The sequence below is a fragment of the Podarcis pityusensis genome (genome assembly GCF_964106645.2).
Source record: "Podarcis pityusensis genome assembly, chromosome: 3".
Lineage (NCBI taxonomy): Eukaryota > Metazoa > Chordata > Lepidosauria > Squamata > Lacertidae > Podarcis > Podarcis pityusensis.
In genome coordinates, this window is record NC_138026.1 from 107,487,570 (window position 1) to 107,495,014 (window position 7,445).

The following is a 7,445-nucleotide window of genomic DNA, read 5'->3' on the forward strand; positions in this document are numbered from 1 at the left end:
CTGTGTTCCATGTTGGAAAGGAACACTGCAGTTTAATACGAAAGCAAGCTTAGTAAATATCAGCATTCGCGCACAGGGCTTTGCTGGTTTTACTATCCTTGGAAGCAAGTGTTGAAACTAATATGCTTATCGCACCTCATCCTCTTGTATGGCTTGGTGATCAGGGCCTCATTAGAAAGAAGATAGTTTAAATAATGAAATGTGATCAATGAAACTGCATGAAAAATGGTTTGGTGTAAAAGTAGTGCAATGCATGTTGGGTATTATCGGAGATCTGTGCATTGACTATTTTGGGCATCATTAATCCAAATGCTCTCTTCTGTGTTGAAATAGGAGTCATTATGAGACTTAAATGAATGGCAGCCACAGTGCAATAGCCTGTTGTTCAGATACATATCCATACTAGAAGCAGTGTTATTAACTGCTGAAGGAGACGTGTCTATTTCATTCAAATTGTGCGCTGAATGTAGTTGGTATCATTTTTTCTTCCTTTGTATTGTTGTTTAGGGTGCCTCTGGTCTGTCAATATTTTGCAGTGTTATGATATTACTACCATTCATTTCAATGCAAAGGAAACACAATGCAAATTGGGGAACGGGCATAATTAGGGCTGACAATATTCACTGGACTGATTTTGCATTGCAAAATTCAGAGAAATGCAAATTTCAAAGGATACTTGTGTTTCAGTTTGCATATTGTTTAGGAAATTGCAAATCAGGTAGGTTTGCCTTTAAATATGCACTGCATCAAATTCCCCGTTATAAAAATTCTAAGCTGTCACAAATGACATACACACACACACACACACACACACACACACAAACCACATGTCTGAAATAGTACGGAGAGCAAGACCAAAGCCATTTTTAGCCTACAGTTGAACTCTGAAACCCCCTCCAAAACAGATAGTAGGAAGTTCTCGATAAAACCTTTCCTGATAGACATTTGTTCCTTCCACTTGGTAATCCCTCAAATCCTGTAAATAAATTAACTTTTCACCACCCCTCTGTGAAACCTGTCTGACAAGTAGAGCAGACCTGTCAAAAGAGCATCTTCTGTGTATGAGCAGGGATAGGTATGATAATGGATTCAAGAACCATTCCTAAAGAATGGCCCACACTGGCCAGGAAAGCATGATCAGGTATCTTGACAGACAGCAGGCAGGTCATACCCTCATATTTCTGCCTCTTTTCTGTGACGTTTGGATGATGGTTGTCTCAGACAATTTCTAAAGCCTTTAAAAGCTGCTACACACCTTTTTTCTGGGTCCCCTCACCTTCTTGCAAAGGGGGGCTGGTGGACTCAGTTCCAACAGAAAATAAAGTTCTGCCTTGCTTTCTTCAACAGTTTCCTGCCTCCACTCATTCTTCTCTGGCCGATAAAGAACTTGGGTCATACTGGGTCCCTTGATGGGGAGTTGGGCTGTAAAAGCCAACCCCATATTTCCTCATAACACCCCACCCCTATTACCAGACTCTCCATGCAGACTCTCCAGGCCCCTATTTTCCAGGGACAGTCCCAGATTTACAGAAGCTGTACCAGTTTCTGATTTGATCCTGGAATGTCCCACATTTCCTTAGGACGTCCCCATTTTCCTTGGAGAAATGTTAGAGCCTTATGTGACCTCCGAGCCAAGGAGATAAGTAACCAAATAACATTTAGAAGACATCTGAAGGCAGCCCTGTATAGGGAAGGGTTTTTTTATAAAATGTTTAATGTTTTATTATGTTTTTATATATTTTGGAAGCTGCCAGAGTGGCTGGGGTAACCCAGTTAGATGGGCGGGGTATTAATAATAACAATAACAATAACAATAATAATAATAATAATAATAATAATAATAATATAGTCATACCTCGGGTTACAGACACTTCAGGTTGCACGTTTTCGGGTTGCGCACCACGCCGAACCCGGAAGTACCGGAACGGGTTACTTCTGGGTTTCGGCGCTCGCACATGCGCAGGAACACTAAATCGCGTTTTGCGCATGCGCAGAAGCACCGAATTGCGACCCACATGTGCGAACACTGTGGGTTGCGAACGTGCTTCCCGCACGGAGCACGTTCGCAACCCAAGTGTCAATAATAATAATAATAATAATAATAATAATAAAAAATTTAAAAAAATAGGATGTCCCGATTTTCATTGGAGAAATGTTGGAGGGTGTGTATTACCAGTCCAGGGTGTCTTCAACAGCAGCCTGAGAAATTAAGTAGGTGAAGTTATCTACATGCCAGGAAAGGCTTTGCCTGCCACACTTCTGCCTGTGAAGGTGTTGTTAAACTCATGGGAGCAGAAAAAGCTGACAGTCCTCTTGACAGTTCACCCCCACCCGCTATTCTTGCAGTCTTCTTCAGGCAGTGAAAGCAAGAAGTTTATTTTCCTTTGGCAAAGAAACCTGTTCTTCCTGCCCAATTAAGATGTTTCAGCTTGTTTTTCTGCTGTTAGAAAAAAATGCAGATTGCTCCACAAGTTCCTCACAGATGAGCTGATCCCTTTGCTGGCTCCACAGGTAGAGCAGGTTTGGAAATGCTCCCGTCAAAGGTCAAATTGACAAACTGCACGCAAATCGGCACAAAATGGAGGCATTGAAGTCGGATGCAGGCAAGGTCCTGAAACATACAATGCTTATACTCTGAAAGGCAAACCCAGGCTGACGAATCGTGCCGGCTTGGGCATCTTTCCAATAAAAAGAAATGTGGGGCTGCTTGGAATTCTGAGCCAGTTCCAAGAAGGTGAAGTGTGTCTGTAGCTGGAATGCAAATGACTTCTCAAAAGGCAAATATTTAATCTCAGCCTTTCTTCCAAGTGTGTTGAACGCCGTTGGTTAGAAAGTGGGCATGGGGCTAGGTTTTTAAATATTATTATTATTCTCAGAGAAAGAAAGCATAGATAGCACCATGAGAGGAGAGTTTCAAGAGATCATTCAGATGGCTGAGTTTGTCCTTGTTGTTGCATATGAACCGAAATAGCATTTTGAGACTGTCTCTCATTACTCAGGTGTGGAATGCAGGATACAAAATTGAAGGCTGCTGTTATAAACCAACCAACCAACTAACTAACTAACTAACTAACTCATTCTCCCTAAGCTTAAAAGGTAAAGGGACCCCTGACCATCAGGTCCAGTCGTGACCGACTCTGGGGTTGCGGTGCTCATCTCGCTTTATTGGCCGAGGGAGCCGGCGTACAGCTTCCGGATCATGTGGCTAGCATGACTAAGCTGCTTCTGGCAAACCTGAGCAGTGCACAGAAATGCCGTTTACCTTCCCACCGGAGCAGTACCTATTTATCTACTTGAACTTTGACGTGCTTTTGAACTGCTAGGTTGGCAGGAGCAGGGACTGAGCAACGGGAGCTCACCCCGTCGCGGGGATTCAAACCGCCGACCTTCTAATAGGCAAGTCCTAGGCTCTGTGGTTTAACCCACAGCGCCACCCGCGTCCCTTCCCTAAGCTTAGCCAGACTTTAAAACAGAGGTGGCAAACTAGCACTCACTGGAACAGATTTGGCCTTGGGAACAGCTGTACGGGCACTTCCAGAAATCCTTTTTTTATTGTGCATTGGCAACAATTTATGCTCATGATAGTATCAGGGCAGTTATGTGTGATTCAGCTTTCAATACTGTTCACGTCTGCAAAAGCTTTTGGATAGACATACGACTTTGTTTCCAGTCATTCCGTGCCCCATAACTTCCTGCTGAAATCCTGTGACTGTTTTGTACCACAAATGTTCCCCTTTATTTTTAATCCTGCTTTCGTTGAGCTATAGCACAAGATTGCACCTCCAGATGGCAATGATGTGATAACACTGGAGAAGCACCGAAGAACAACCGAATAATAATAATAATAATAATAATAATAATAATAATAATGTTATTCTTGAATGCCATCCATCTGACTGGGTTGCCCCAGCCACTCTGGGTGGCTTCCAGCAAAATATAAAAACACAATGAGACATCAAAGATATTAAAAAAACTTGAATGGCTTTTATACCTCCTCACAACACACAACACACAGACATCTCTTCTCCTCAGACTGTTTACACCCTGCAATGACAGACAGCTCCTTGCTGATCAGGCCTGCCCTTGGCTGTATCTCTGACAACATCAATATTAATGCTGTTTGAGGTGAGCCTCTGAGTACAGCTGCCCTTGAAGTGTTTGCATTGACTTCTCGATCTACTTTTGAAGCCACACCTTCCTCTCTGTTTCTCTCAGTGTCACTTTAAAGCTGATGGTTGAGCCAAGTGTCTCCCTCTCAGTAGTCTAAAAACCTTACGGGGATATTGATCCTATCTACTTCCTCTGCGGAAGGCAAGTGGGGTTTGCGTGGTGAGGAAGGGATGGCAGATCAAACAGCAGGAGGGAAAAATCAAGCGGGCCGTACCTCAAAACAGTACGGAAAAAAAGAATTTCTTCAAAATAATAAAACGTGCTTATAAAATGCCCATCACATTTTGGCAAAAATATAACTCAGTGGTAGAGCATCTGTTTTGCATGTAGAAGGACCAAGGTTCAACCCCCCCCAAGCCTGAAACCATGGAGAGATACTGCCAGTTTGTGTAATCAGGTACTGAGACAGGTATGGCCTCGGCCCAGTATGCCTGAAGGAGCGTCTCCACCCACATCGTTCTGCCCGGAGGCTGAGGTCCAGCTCCAACAGCCTTCTGGCGGATCCCTCACTGCGAGAAGTGAGGTTACAGTGAACCAGGCAGAGGGCCTTCTCGGTTGTGGCGCCAGCCCTGTGGAACACCCTCCCATCAGATGTCAAGGAAATAATCAACTATCTGACTTTTAGAAGACATCTGAAGGCAGCCCTGTTTAGGGAAGTTTTTAGTGTTTGATGCTTTATCGTGTTTTAAATATTTTCTTAGGAGCCGCCCAGAGTGGCTGGGGAAACCCAGCTAGATTGGTGGGGTATAAATGTTGTTGTTGTTGTTAGTATTATTACTTCCAGTTTGTATAGACAGGTACAGTCATACCTCGGGTTACAGACGCTTCGGGTTGTGTGATTTCAGGTTGCTCACCACGCTGAACCCGGAAGTACCAGAAAGGGTTACTTCTGGGTTTCAGCACTTGCATTTGCGCATGTGCAGAAGCGCTAAATCACGCTTTGTGCATGCGCAGAAGCGCCGAATCACAACCTGCGCGTGTACAGATGTGTTGCAGACACTGCGGGTTGCGAATGTGCTTCCCTCATGGATCATGTTCGCAATCCAAGCATCCACTGTACTGAGCTAGATGGAGCAGCAGTCTGACTTGTTATAAGGCATCTTCCTGTGTTCTTCAGGGGCACAATGTTGTTGTTTTCCTACTAAGGCAACATCACTAAATGTTTGAGTTGTTTGGGTAATGTTGCCACGGCAGGATTTTTTCATTTTTTGGTGCTCTTGAAAAAGGCCTAATTGACCTGGAGGTCCATCTGTCAGGATTCTTTAGTTGTGATTCCTGCATTGCAGGGGTTGGAGCAGACAACCCCATGGGGTTCCTTCCAGCTCTGCAATGCTATGGTTCTGTGATTCTATGCCTCTGGCATTTCATAAGTGCATTTTCCTGTATGAAGTTTTACCTCCTTTCATAGAATCATAGAATTCCCTTTCCCCTTCTGCAGAAGATGGTGCCTGACAGGTTTCAAACCACGTTTTTTTTTTTTAGAAGGTTTGGTCAAGGGCACCTTAATTAGCACTCTGCAGAAAATGCAGCGTTTGGCTTTGTTAGTGCCATATGGTGACTGTGGACAAGCTGGGCCTTTCTAGATAATAAAAGCTCAATCCAGGCAAAGATAAGTGCTTTTAATTTCAAGAGATGCAAGTAAGTTCTGCGCTAGTTGAATCTTGTGCTGCATTCTGGAGTAATGTTTTTGGGTGCAGCCAATGGACATTGAGGCCCGGCGCGATGTCTTGACATCGCTCCACATCCGGTTTCACATTTGGCCTTGATAATGGGGGGCCCTGACCCCCTCAAAAATAAAAAGATTGAGGGGGCCTGTGGCGATCACACAGGGTCCCCGGACGTTTGACGGTCTATTGACCCTGTGCCACCACTGTAATAGCTTTCTTCGCTGCCACCAACCCGTTTCTCCTCACGGGTACACACGGAATCCAGCCAGTTGTTAACATTAACAAATAATCAAGTTTATTTTATAGGCATGAACAAGCTTATGGTTACAGTTAATTTTCCTTGGCAGTTTCTTAATCTTAGTTCCTTAACTGTCCTATTCATTCCTAACAACTTCAAACTGATTATCCCGACTAACTATCTGACTCCACCAAATAATTCCTCTCACTCTTTCACCACACAACTCGACCAACCCACAGACTATTCCTCCCTCTTCCTTCTTCAACTCCCAACTCTCAACTGACTTTCACACAACTCTCCCTCTAACCCTAACTCCTCCTATCAGTTTCCACTGGCCAATCACATCACACTCATTTTAACCCTTTCCTTATGACCCACCTAGGAGGCAAACGCCACAGGGCCCAAAGATCCTCGGCCCCTTGAAGCCAGCACTGATGCACATGACTAACAGAATTTTGAGACTTCTCTAAAAACCATTCCTACCTCCCTAAAAGGCTTATTGAGAACAGGTTGGGAATGAAATAATTGTGCACAGCTGAAAATGCTGGCAGTATTAAGATAAATTCAACAGTGTAAACAAGTTTTGATGGATGCAATAATGGAATACTGAATGGTATAGCTTTTGTAAAATATACAGGGATTTATGATATGTGAAATGAACCATGGAAAGAGAAGAAGGGAAGTCACTGATATCTTAAGGATGTAAAAATGAGTTCTTTAAATTGTAAAACAGAAAATTAAAAAAAAAGATATACAAAAAAAGAGAGAAGAGGCTGGGAATGGAGTTACTGCCACAGCCATGGTCTGGCTGCTATGGTGACAGTTGGTGGAAGGCAGAAGTGGAGCAGGCAGACCAGGCCCTCTGCCATTTTGGGCCCATCTCAGTTTCACATTTATACATGCCTAAGTCTGTTCTGCCTTGTTTCTGCATTCGTCTGTGAATTTCCCCTCCAAAAAATCCACGTGAAAACAGGCATTTTATCACTAAATACATATTTGAATACATATTTTAGTTTGATATACACATTTCTATTATTGAATAAATGATGCTTTTGAATTGTGGTGCTGGAGGAGACTCTTGAGAGTCCCATGGACTGCAAGAAGATCAAACCTCTCCATTCTGAAGGAAATCAGCCCTGAGTGCTCACTGGAAGGACAGATCCTGAAGCTGAAGCTCCTGTACTTTGGCCACCTCATGAGAAGAGAAGACTCCCTGGAAAAGACCCTGTTGTTGGGAAAGATGGAGGGCACAAGGAGAAGGGGACGACAGAGGATGAGATGGTTGGACAGTGTTCTCGAAGCTACCAGCATGAGTTTGACTAAACTGTGGGAGGCAGTGGAAGACAGGAGTGCCTGGCGTGCTCTGGTCC